The following is a 14,033-nucleotide window of genomic DNA, read 5'->3' on the forward strand; positions in this document are numbered from 1 at the left end:
AATTATAACTTCTTACCCTCTTCTATTTTATAGAAAATATTTGCTTTCATTTTTAGAGCAGCATGGTGCTAAAATTTAGATTTCTGAGGTAAGGGAAGTTTCACTTAAATCTAGATGCCCTATTATAATTAAAAAAAAAATTTCACTTTTGTGATTATGGACACTCAATATAATTAATAGCTCCTTGTATAATGATGTATCTGATGTTATAAGACAAAAGAATGCTAAATAATGACAGGATTTAGCCATTCCTGGGTTCAAGGACTTTATATCATTTCAAATTAGCCTGAATTCCAATTCTACTGCTAACAAAATTTCAACCCCAATAAACATATACCAGTCTACAGAGAATCTCAAAATTTCAGGTTATTTTTGAACCTATAGCCCTTCAGTAGAATGCTCTCTCTCTCTTTGCTCCACAATAGTTTTATGAGAGAGTGAATGATAGGCCAGTCTCCAAGCATTGCTAGAAAATATTCATACACACACACACACAGCTGCAGTTCCATATATAAAATATCACAGGAAAACAGTCATTTTCCTTATCTCACACACACAAAAAAACTATACCAAAAAAAGAGCATTAAATAGTTAATTTATTTTGATAAAATCTTTGGAATCTAAGTAAACATAAAGTTAGCCGTTTTCTAGAATGTTGCATAAAACTGCACTCTTTACGCTCCTACAATATTCTCCATGGCAGTCAGCCAGACAGAACCTTTGGAACACTGAAAACTCATCTTGGAGCTATTGAAGTTTATTCTTGCCCATTCTGAAAAATTGGCTGATATTGATAATTGTTATAAAAAGTTTACCCCATGAGTCTCATAGGCTGCCAAGAATGTAATTGAGCTGAAATGGAAGGCTGGTATTAAGCTTGCATCTGGTTCTGAGTCAAGGAGCCCTCACTCTTTGACTAGCATCAAGGGAAGCTGCCTTCATTTGGGGAAAACAGATGGAACAATTTCACTATAATGGAGTTCATTTTGAGAAACTGTCCCAGCTTGTCCAAACTAATGGCAAGTTGGATAGGATTTCAAATAAATAATAAACACCTGTAGGAGTTGAGGTTACTAGCCCTGGCTCAAAAAAAAAATAATAAAATAAAATTAGAAATGATTTATTAGGCATCTACAATGCATGAAGCATGATTCCACTCATGATTTTATCAAACATGATAAAATAATATTATAATGATAATCTTATAATATTACATTATTATATATAATAATAATAATATAATAATATTCTTAAAATGGAATCTTAAGTATATCCTGTTGTCCCTGACACAACCATTTTCCTGGATATCTTCTCAATTTTCTCTCATGATCTGCTCAAGAGTGGCAAATGTATGCATTTAATCAAGTATTTTGAATCTCTTGAAATTTCAACTTGACAATATACTTCAGCAACAAAATTCAATAAATAGTCATGTTTCTATTATATATCATGCAATACCTAGTCTATGTACTAAAAATACAAAACTTCCTCACTCATTTAGTTCAGAGTTCAGTAGGGGATATAGGCAAATAAAACTATTTCAGTACAAAGAGTACGGTGATTAAGAGTAAAGCTATTCAGTATTGACTAAAGGTAGCAATTAGCCACATTCAATGTAAAACTCTAGGCCAAATTGGGATATACTTTAACTATAAAATATATACTGCATTTTGAAGACAGCATAAAAATTATGATACCTCATTTTTAATATTGATTTTTAATACTGATTCCATGTCAAAATGTTATTTGGGATATACTGTATTAAACAAAATAAATTAATACAATTAATTTCACCAGTTTCTGTTAACTTTTTCAATGTGTTCTTTAGAAAATTTATGAATTAAATCACATTTGTACTCAGATTTTTGTTGGACAGCACTGGTATATATACTAGACCTGTCTTCAAAACTCATTCTATCACTTAGCTGTGAGACATTAGGCAAGTACTAGTTTTTGCAGGTTTTTTTTCTTTTTTTTTTTGCTTCAGTTTCCTTATGTATAAGAAGAAGCTGATAAAAATTACAGTTGTTTACTCAACAGGGTTGTTGGGAGAAGTAAGTGAACCAAAAAAAATCTAAAAGGCAACTAGTATTAAATACATAAGCATTAAGCAAGCACATAAAAAGAGCACCTATCTCAGAAGTTTACTTCAGAAGAAGTAAGCTCCAAGAAGAATTTAAAAGAGAAAAAAAAAATTATGGTTTCATTAAAGCTTCAAAAAATGTTAGAAAACTGTCCCACTGTAATAGGAAGATAATAGAGACAATATGAATAAAATCATAAAACTTGAACTAGCCATAGTCCGACCATTGCAGGAACTGAAAGTGGTTTTCAAGGTGTAAGATTGCAAACTTCCTGAAGGCGGTGGTGGGAAGAAACACTGAAAAGCCAGGTCATTGCACTGCCCAATACTATTCTAAAGAACATATGACATTAGGTTGTTGTTCAATCACTCAGTCGTGTCCACCTCTTTGGGACCCCATAGACTGCAGCACTCCAGGCTTCCCTGTCCTTCACAATCTCCCAAAGCTTGCTCAAACTCATGTCCATTGAGTTGGTGATGCGATCCAACCATTTCATCCTCTGTTGTTGCCTTCCTGCCTTCAAACTTTTCCAGCTTCAGGGTCTTTTCTAATGAGTTGGCTCTAAGCATCAGGTGGCCAAAGACCTGGAGCTTCAGCTTCACCATCAAGTCCTTCCAATGAATATTCAGGACTGATTTCATTTAGGATTGACTGGTTTGATCTCCTTGCAGTCCAAGGGACTCTCAAGAGCCTTCTCCAACACCATGGTTCAAAAGCATCAGTTCTTCATCACTCGGCCTTCTTTACAGTCCAACTATTACACCCATAAATGACTACTGGAAAAACTATAGCTTTGACTAGATGGATCTTTGTTGGCAAAGTAATGTCTCTGTTTTGTAATATGTTGTCTAGGTTCATCATACCTTTTCTTCCAAGGAGCAACTGGCTTTTAATTTCATGGTCGCAGTCACCATCTGCACTGATTTTGGAGCTCAAGAAGATAAAGCCTGTCACTGTTTCCATTGTTTCCCCATCTATTTGTCATGAAGTGATGGGACCAGATGCCATGATCTTTGTTTCTTTATACTATATATATATATATATATATACACATACACACACACACACACATATATATATATATATACACACATAGTTGCTCAGTCATGTCCAACTCTTTGCGACCACATGGACTGTAGCCTTCCAGGCTCCTCCATCCATGGGATTTTCTAGGCAAGAGTACTGGTGTAGATTTCCTTCTCCAGGAGATCTTCCCAACCCAGGGATCGAACTGAGGTATCCTGCATTGCAGACAGACGCTTTATCATCTGAGCCACCAGGGAAGCCCATTGTTTCTTTAATCTTCAGTTTTAAGCCAACTTTTTCACTCTCCTTTTTCACTGTCATTAAGAGGCTCTTTAGTTCACCTTTGCTTTCTGCCATACAGGTGGTGTCATCTGTATACCTAATGTTATTGATATTTTCCTCTGTAATCTTGATTCTGGCTTGTGCTTCATCCAGTCTAGCATTTCACATGACATATTCTGCATATAAGTTAAATAAGCAAGGTGACAATACACAGCCTTGACGTACTCCTTTCCCAATTTTGAACCAGTCCATTTTTCCATGTCCAGTTCTAACTGTTGCTTCGTGACCTGCATACAGATTTTTCAGGAGACAGGTAAGGTGGTCAGGTGTTCCCATTTCTTAAGTAATTTTCCACAATTTGTTGTGATCCACTCAGTCAAAGGCTTTAATGTAGTCAATGAAGCCAAAGTAGAGGTTTTTTTGGAATTCTCTTGCTTTTTCTATGATCTAACAGATGTTGGCAATTTGATTGCTGGTTCCTCTGACTTTTCTAATCCAGCTTGAATATCTGGGAATTCTCACTTCACACAGTGTTGAAGCCTTTGAAAACACTGAGTGTTGAAAAACTTTGAGGATTACTTTGCTAGCATGTGAATGAGTACAATTTGTGGTAATTTGAACATTCTTTGGCACTGCCCTTCCTGGGACTTGAATTTAGGAATTCCCTCTATAAAATTAACTGTATTGTTTTAGGAAAGCCAAAGGAGATATACAAAGAGAATAAATTAAATGGGAGTAAGTGATGTTATGTAGGAGGTTACTAAGGTATTAATGAAAGAATTATTAAGGAGAAAGGCATATTTTCTTCTTTCCCACTCTAAATTCCCACAGCTATTGATAGCTAGACAGTTGTCCTTTTCTATTATTGAGTCTACTAAGTCAACAAGCCTCTAAAATTTGTGTTCACTTAATATACCCTTCGTAAGCCAGGTTATGAAAATAAATTTTGAATTTCATAAATTGGACATGCCAACCAAAATAAATATCAATGCTCGGGTTCTATTACAATATCAGATAGCCACCAACACTCATAAGACATTTATAATTTATAAAACAAAATCAGTCTGAGAGGTCTACTTTCCAGGTGAAAGAGAAAAGGTTAGAAGTTTTCAGGAAAAGGTTCCTCTTGTTTTAGAAATATAAGAAGTGTTAAAAGGTAAACTAAGCCATCTACGGGATCGCACAGAGTCGGACATGACTGAAACGACTTAGCAGCAGCAGCAGCAAGCATCACTACAAACAAAGCTAGTGGAGGTGGTGGAATTCCAGTTGAGCTATTTCAAATCCTGAAAGATGATGCTGTGAAAGTGCTGCACTCAATACACCAGCAAATTTGGAAAACTCAGCAGTGGCCACAGGACTGGAAAAGGTCAGTTTTCATTACAATCCCAAAGAAACGCAATGCCAAAGAATGCTCAAACTACCACACAATTGCACTCATCTCACACGCTAGTAAAGTAATGCTCAAAATTCTCCAAGCCAGGCTTCAGCAATACGTGAACCATGAATTTCCAGATGTTCAACCTGGTTTTAGAAAAGGCAGAGGAACCAAAGATCAAATGGCCAACATCCACTGGATCATCGAAAAAGCAAGAGAGTTCCAGAAAACATCTATTTCTACGTTATTGACTATGCCAAAGCCTTTGACTGTGTGGATCACAATCAACTGTGGAAAATTCTTCAAGAGATGGGAATACCAGACCACCTGATCTGCCTCTTGAAAAACCTGTATACAGGTCAGGAAGCAACAGTTAGAATTGGACATGGAACAACAGACTGGTTCCAAATAGGAAAAGGAGTATGTCAAGGCTGTGTATTGTCACCCTGCTTATTTAACTTATATCAGAGTACATCATGAGAAATGCTGGGCTGGAAGAAGCACAAGCTGGAATCAAGATTGACGGGAGAAATATCAATAACCTCAGATATGCAGATGACACCACCCTTATGGCAGAAAGTGAAGAGGAACTAAAGAGCCCCTTGATGAAAGTGAAAGAGGAGAGTGAAAAAGTTGGCTTAAAGTTCAACATTCAGAAAATGAAGGTCATGGCATCCGGTCCCATCACTTCATGGGAAATAGATGGGGAAACAGTGGAAACAGTGTCAGACTTTATTTTTTGGGGCTCCAAAATCACTGCAGATGGTGAGTGCAGCCATGAAATTAAAAGATGCTTACTCCTTGGAAGGAAAGTTATGACCAACCTAGATAGCATATTCAAAAGCAGAGACATTACTTTGCCAACAAAGGTCCGTCTAGTCAAGGCTATGGTTTTTCCAGTGGTCATGTATGGATGCAAGAGTTGGACTGTGAAGAAAGCTGAGCACTGAAGAATTGATGCTTTTGAACTGTGGTGTTGGGAAAGACTCTTGAGAGTCCCTTGGACTGCAAGGAGATCCAACCAGTCCATTCTAAAGGAGATCAGCCCTGGGTGTCCTTTGGAAGGAATGATACTAAAGCTGAAACTCCAGTACTTTGGCCACCTCATGCTAAGAGTTGACTCATTGGAAAAGACTCTGATGGTGGGAGGGATTGGGAGCAGGAGGAGAAGGGGATGACAGAGGATGAGATGGCTGAATGTCCTCACCAACTCGATGGACATGAGTTTGAGTGAAATCCGGGAGATGGTGATGGACAGGGAGGCCTGACGTGCTGCGATTCATGGGGTGGCAAAGAGTCAGACACGACTGAGCGATTGAACTGAACTGAAGCACATTATTTTTTTTTCCCAAATGTCTGTTTAAGGGTCAACTCAAATTGGACAATGTCAGACCAAAAATGCTTAGGAGCTCCTTGCTGACAGAAGTTAGGGAAACTATTTTAATAGAGAAGACAGAGAAGAAAAACAAATCTATTATTTGATTGTCTATAGCTTAAGCAGTTGACTTATTTGGAAAATCCTAGCAGGCAGTTTGTGGTCAGTTGTTCTTTAGTTTTGTTTTTATGGATTTTGGTGCATTGATTCTGGCTTAGGCTCTGGTTTGCTTAGTAGGCATCCAAAACATTAGAGCCACTTTAGTCTAAGGACTTCCTTATTTAATTAATTAATTAACAATAGTCACAGTGATATGTCATGAGAACAGTAAAGTAGTAAGAAAGGAGACTGTTCTGGGAGGAATAATGGTAGACTAATATATTGATATAACATTATAAAAAGTGAAATGAACAAATATATATATATATATGTATGTATGTATCAGTTCAGTTCAGTCGCTCAGTCGTGTCTAACTCTTTGCGACCCCATGAATTGCAGCACATCAGGCCTCCCTGTCCATCACCATCTCCCAGAGTTCACTCAAACTCACATATATCGAGTCGGTGATGCCATCCGACCATCTCATCCTCTGTCGTCCCCTTTTCCTCCTGCCCCCAATCCCTCCCAGCATCAGAGTCTTTTCCAATGAGTCAACTCTTTGCATGAGGTGGCCAAAGTACTGGTAGTATATTCTAAATTGGTGATAGAATAACCCATAACTATAAGCAACCAGCAATAATACCTGAAATCATTTTTTTAACTTTGATCTGCATCCTTTGTTTCCTTCCCTAGTAAGATTCCCTGGTTTGTCTTCAATGTCTTAAATAGCTAGATACAAACAGCACAGCTGTGCCAACATTCAAGGACAGTACCAAAGTACACATCCCAGTCTCACAGTTGGTACCCACCCTAAATATTTCTCCATAGTGTGTTATTAACATACTTCTCAAAGTCTGCTGTACTCTACCTCTTTGATACACCCTATCTCAGTGTTGAATGTGCCACTGGAAGACCAGCAGCTTTGCCTTATGTAAGGCATGATCTTCCTCCCAAGACAATAGTGTTCTGAACAGTGTCATTGACAGACCATATTTATTACTCTCTCATGGTTCAACCAGTACTCCTGCCTGGAAAATCTCATGGACGGAGGAGCCTGGTGGGCTGCATGCAGCCCATGGGGTCGCTAAGAGTCAGACACGACTAAGCGACTTCACTTTCACTTTTCACTTTCATGCATTGGAGAAGGAAATGGCAACCCACTCCAGTGTTCTTGCCTGGAGAATCCCAGGGACGGGGGAACCTGTTGGGCTGCCGTCAATGGGGTCGCGCAGAGTTGGACACGATTGAAGTGATTTAGCAGCAGCAGCAGCATGGCTCAACACTACAAACTTCCTTCCATGTATTTTCTTTATGCAAAAAGTTTATACTTTAGGCTCCTTTGGGTTTAGAAATTAAACAACACAATCAACATTAATTAGGGGCTTTTTATTTGTTTGTTTGTTTTTTGGCCACATCATACGCTTGTGAGATCTTAGTTCCCTGAGGAAAAGTGGAAAGTGAAAGTCGCTTAGTCGTGTCTGACTCTTTGCGACCCCATGGACTATATAGTCAATGGGTTTCTCCAGGCCAGAATACTGGAGTGGGTAGCCTTTCCCTTCTCCAGGGGATCTTCCCAACCCAGGGACTGAACCCAGGTCTCCCACATTGCAGGTGGATTCTTTGCCAGCTGAGCTACCAGGGAGGCCCTAACCAGGGATCAAACCCAGCTCCATGGCAGTGAAAGTGCAGCGTGATAACCACTGGATCACCAGAGAATTCCCAATATTTAATTTTGAAAAGAATAAAATTTTAACTAAGACTGAGATGCACCTTCAGATGAGTGAGAACAAAAAGGAAAGAAAAAATTAGAAGTAAATAAAATGTAAAAGTAAATAAATATTGGACTTCTCTGGTGGTTCAGATGGTAAAGAATCTGTCTGCAATGCAAGAGACCCCAGTTCAATCCCTGGGTCGGGAAGATGCCCTGGAGAAGGAAATACTCCCATATTCTTGCCTGGAGAATTCCATGGACAGAGGAGCCTGACTGGCTATAGTCCATGGGATCATAGAGCAAATATTACACTAAATCATCAATATTATTTCAGAACTTAAGCTTGTAGGGATCTATATTTTTACTGACCATTTATTAATATTAAATTGCAAACATAACTACTGGACTGGAAAGGAGAGAATGGCACACCACATTTTGAAAACAATGAGTGCTGTAAAGAAGCATGCAGAAATGCAGTGCTGGAAGAGCAGATTGGGGAAAAACTCAAGTAAACAGTGATGGAATGTGACAGACGCTATTAAAATCCAAATCCACACAAACATTGAAATTTTTTCTCATCTGGACACAGTTTCTTCTTCTAGTCTGAATGGCAATTACAACTAATGGGCTTCAGCCCTCTCAACCAGTGCCCAGTGAGAGAGGCACATTTACGCTTTCAAACATTTGGGCCATCCACTTGTTCATATGCTATGGTTTGATGCCCAGAATATTATTCTGTGCCATGAAACCTTGGTCCAGGATGAAACTGTAAAAAGATGGTGCAGTGACAGGATGATAAATGAAGTTCACCAAGATGAGAGCTTGGGATTTATTCATATTCTTGGCTACAGAAACAGATTTACCAACATGTCTGCCCCCAAAAGATTCTTCTATAATGTTTTAAAATCAAACATCTAATAACCACATTATATCAAAGGACAAAAGGCAAAGCCTCTCTTTTTGTTGTGAGTAGACATTCAAATTCAAAATTCTTTAGAAAAGAGGACTTGTATAAATAAGGATTTTGTTTGCTTGCTGCAGTGATAAATATTTTGTATTTTGAAAATTCCCAATTAAAGTACAGACTTGTTTGTTGTTGTTTAGTCACTAAGTCATATCTGACTCTTTTGCAACTCCATGGACTGCAGCCCAACAGGCTCCTCTCTCCATGAGATGTTCCAGGCAAGAACACTGGAGTAGCTTGCCATTTCCTTTTCCAGGGGATCTTCCTGACCCAGGAATCAAACCCATGTCTCCCGCATTGGCAGGCAGAGTCTTACCACTGAGCCACCAGGGAAGCCATAAAGTATACACTGCTGCTGCTGCTGCTAAGTCGCTTCAGTCGTGTCCGACTCTGTGCAACCCCATAGACGACAGCCCACCAGGCTCCCCCATCCCTGGGATTCTATAGGCAAGAATACTGGAGTGGGTTGCCATTTCCTTCTCCAAAAAGTAGACACTAGGTTGCAACAATTCTACTTACTGAGGTATCTTTCCCTTCAATCTAGATTTGTCTCATTTTAAATTTAATTAATCCAACGCATGTATATTCAATAAAATATACAGATCTTAACTGATATCTAAGAGTTTAAGAATCTATCTTTTAAGTAAAACCTAAAGGAGTTAACTTTTCTTTAAAAATAATTCCATTCTGTGATTGAACAACTTTTAAAAGGATCTTAATTCTTTAAAAAAAGATAAAATTAAAGTCCAAAAGGTTTTGATTGTAGTAATAGAGAGGCAGCACTTTCTAACTAGCAGACCTTTAAATTGACTATACTCTAAATTCACACAGTACAAAATAGAGATCAGTAAATCTGTCTTGTGTTCTCATTATCTCAATCAGATACCAAACTGTTATCTAAAATTTAATCAACAATGTCCCTAGATTAAACTGAATTTAAAAACTTATTTAGCCACGAAGTCAAGATAAAAGAGTATGCAGGCCCGCCCTGCCCCTAGAGAATCATGGATGACTGCAGTGGGGACTTCAAGATGAGAAGCATAGATGGTGGTATCCTTCAAGAAAGCAAAGGTTTTCACAATTCTCTGCTGGGAGTAAAGCACAGGCTAGGAAGCAGTTTGACAGCTATTAAAACCAGGGCTCTGCAGTTGGACATAGCTTTGCAGTTGGGAGAGGTCTGCTTTCCATGAATGATTATAATATGGTTCAAGTCAGAGAGAAAGAAGATCCCTAGAACTCCATCAAGAGTGATGCTTTCACAAGAACCATGATGGCAGCAAGAAAGGTACCAGTAGCCATGGTTGGGTCAGCAGCAATGGGTGCCATTCTTCTGGCTTTAGTGGAAGGAGCTGGTATCTTGTTGATAAGATTTGCCTCTGCACCACTTCCTAATGATGCTCTGTTAGCTGAAGGCCCATCCGAGTTGCCTTCAGCCCAGTTACTATCTTTACATTTTGGAGACTATCAACAGTATCAATAGGACTTCTTTCCCAGGATTTCTTTAATGAAATGAGGAAAAGACTTCAGATCTATTTTTAAAACCACAGGTGGGAAAACTATGGCCAAATAGGCTATGAAGAGACATTTAGCACCTCTTCTCTTTAAAGGAACATGAAGGGGGGAGGTCTTAAAAGATAATACACTTATTTATTCACACTTAGATTGCATTTGTGATTGAAATAAATGTTTTAAATCTTTAAAAGGATATACAGTAAGAGCTTAGAAGATGAAGGACCAAATGGCAAACAGCAATGAAGTGTTTAAGTGTTTCCTTGGGGACTTCTCTGCCTGGTTTTGTTCTGTTAGACCAACAATAAAAAAAAAAAAACTCCTGGCAATTGCTCTTTAAAAAAAAAAAAAAAACAACAAGCACAAAAAACCTTATTTTAGAATAATTTTAATTTGAAAGTAAAGTTAGTCTTTCCTTACTGTTTTCTAATTATTTTTTAAAAGACATACATTTATATTTCACTTTTCTTTACATAATTTTCTTGATTCTCCTTTTTTGCCCAAATTCTTCCAACATCCATTTAGCAAACCTGGAACATAGCATTCAAACAAGGCCCTGACTCTGTTATCTCAGTTTATATTTGTAATCTCTCCTGACTGCTAAGGGTGATAATTTCTGTTTCACAATGCTTTGCTGGGGTACAAATTGTTCTATATAATGATCCTTACTAAGAAGCCAAAAGTCAACACTTCAAATATCATTATTCTCACATTGACATAAAACTTTTCATTAAAAATGTCATCTGTCCCTCAGTTTGCCGTATTAAAATGTAGCAGTTCAGTTCAATATATCCTAACATAAGAGCAAGTTTTAGAGTCTATTCCCTGCTGATTTTTGAATGAGTTATTTCATGTGGGATTTAGTTTGTGCATTGTGTGGGCATATTATGCACATGTGTGACTGAGCATGTATGTATTATGCTTTCTCTTCATTGTTACCAATGCTGTCTATACTTCTGCTTTTCTTCTTTAACATTATACTAAATTTCCCCTAGGTTTTCCAAGTTTCTGAGGAAATTTTAACCTTTTATATGAAAGCTAGATACCTCCTCAGGATAATAATTGAAATTTAAGAAAATATATGGAGAAGAGAGGTTAATTGTAATCAATATTCCCACTATAGGCCAGGTACTTTCCATATATATGTCATTTCTTTAATATCTCAGCCTTTTTTAGGAGGATAATGCTATCACCATTTTAGAATCTGGAGAGATGCACTAACCTGCCCTTAGTCACACTGATACTTAGTGAAGAAACCAACACTGGACTAGATTTCTAGTTCAATATCTAGACAAAAATCTCTATGTTTTAGTGCTGTATCATAATGTTTCAAGAGTCATGTAAATTACTAATTATACAAATAATTAAAAAGTCAGATTTTAAAAAACTAAAGTTTTAATAGATAGCCTTTTCAGTTTTTCACAAATGTAATACTATTTATATTATTCTATCATCTCAAATTTTAATTTTACTGTAAATTATTAACACTACAGATAGGACTACATTAGGTTTATTAGAGGACATTTTCATAAGTAAGAAGTTTTGGCAACAATCTTCAAAAACTGAAATAAGTTATTATTGATACATCAATTAAGTGTAGGTTTCTAATATCATTTGGGGATTATTCATATTCCTAGACATGTTGTTTGTAAGAAGTTTCCACCAAACATATCAGTCTCTATTTTCAAGAATACTAGCTTCCGTAAAATGTTACCTGGTACTCCAAATTATGGGTTTCATGATTTTAAAAGTTCAGGAACATCACATTATAATTCCCATCTTAAACAATACAAAATGCATTTTAAAGAAACTTAAAATTTCCTGATAAATAAAGATCTGCGTGGACTGTTATTTCCACACAGTTTGTAATGCATGGGTCTACTCTTTTTTTTTAAAGGAAGAAAATAATTAAATTGGGGATTTGGAAATGAACACTTTGTTGATATGGATGACAAACAATGTTTTTCATACTTTTAAATTAGTCTTCACATAAATAGTAAAGGTGAATTGTTTAAAAATAAGGTTAATCATGGTTACCAATAACGGAATTTGGCATCAGTGTCTTAAGAAGCAAAGCAAATAAGAAAGTAAACTAATGGGGGAACCATAGTGTTTGGTTCAAGGCAAACTCAAAACCTATAGATATATCAACTAAATAATAAAAATGTTGCACTTATTATTTCTCACTTCCTATTTCAATATATTTAGCATTTCCTCAAATCCTAAAACATAATTTACCATACTTGAGCAAGAATATTCAACTATTGTCATTAACCTTTACATTCTGTAATAACATTTTGCCACAGGACAATTGATTTCAATAACTTTTGTTCCCCTTGGTGTGAAAAATATACTAGATCCTTCAAAATGTAGCATTCCCACTTCCTTTATCTGTTCTCATTTTTAGTCACATTTTAATATATAGATTTACTGCAAAGTTCACATTTCACAATAAGATAAGCATACTATTTAAAGAAATAATCAACAGAGCTATTGGCAAAGCTAAAGAAGTTAACTGCTGAATTTATGAATACATGTTACTTCAACCTAGAAAGAGTCACGTGCAATTTTTACACGCATGACAGAGAAAAGATACAGTGAATATTAAATAATACCTATTCCTTGTTTAAGATTCCTTGAACCTTTTCTCCTTTAAGATGGACCCCAAAACATATTGTAGATTACATTGGTAGATTACATTGGTGACTTGTCCTCTTGAGAACAAGTAAAGGATAACCAGAGCACAGAATGGTTAAAGAGAAGACAACACAGTACTTAATAAAGGTGGTGCACAGGAGCACATACCTGTTCCTCTTGAGATTGTGATAACTACTGTGCATGGATCAACACTGCACATAGATGAAGGCAACTTTAACCCCTGTACTCTCTAGGCTACTCTATCCCCCTTCTAGCCACACTCCTACTCATGGGGCAAGGATTCCATGGCCAAGGGTGTACCATAGTTATCCATTGGTAATATACCCATGTGCAGTCCATACCTGCCCAGGACTGTAAGAAAGTTTTACTGGATCCTTGTTCCAGAGCCTAGGAGAGTTCATTCCTTGGGTCTTTCCTCCTTTAGAATAGATTAAACCACCTAGGTGGACACTGCTGAGACTGACAAATAGTAGGGGACAAATAGTTGTTTCCAGAAGAGTGTGAACATTCTCCCCATGCAGGCTGGGGTATCCACATGCTTGTCTGAGGCTCTAAAGGCACTAAGATGATAGGTTGGCCATGTGACAGATCCCAGGTTCTGGTTCTCCTGTGCCACTGAGCTTTGATTCAGAAATCTAAAGAGTCACAAAGTGAACATTGCTGAGTCATGTCCAACTCTTTGTGACCCCTTGGAATTCTCCAGGCCAGAATACTGGAGTCGGGAGCCGTTCCCTTCTCCAGGGGATCTTCCAAACCCAGAGACTGAACTCAGGTCTCTCACATTGCAGGTGGATTCTTTACCAGCTGAGCCACAAGAGGAGCCCAGAGTCATATAATTCTCAATTCAAATGTAACTTTCCAGATAGTCAGGGCCACATATTTGTTAAGGTAACAGATTGAACTACATTTTATTTAACAATCCATCAGCGTGACTTATGAATTAAATA

The 14,033-nt window shown here is 37.4% G+C and overlaps 1 protein-coding gene and 1 pseudogene across 1 annotated transcript in view; one reads left to right on the forward strand and one right to left on the reverse strand.

Annotated features, from left to right (window-relative positions):
* Positions 1–14,033, reverse strand: part of DPP10 (dipeptidyl peptidase like 10) — an 800,722-nt gene that overhangs the window by 417,167 nt on the left and 369,522 nt on the right. The gene's annotated exons all lie outside the window — the stretch shown is intronic.
* On the forward strand, positions 63–10,399 carry LOC102267304 (mitochondrial import inner membrane translocase subunit Tim17-A pseudogene; annotated as a pseudogene).

Source organism: Bos mutus, chromosome 2, assembly GCF_027580195.1.
Source record: "Bos mutus isolate GX-2022 chromosome 2, NWIPB_WYAK_1.1, whole genome shotgun sequence".
NCBI classification, from domain to species: Eukaryota; Metazoa; Chordata; class Mammalia; order Artiodactyla; family Bovidae; genus Bos; species Bos mutus.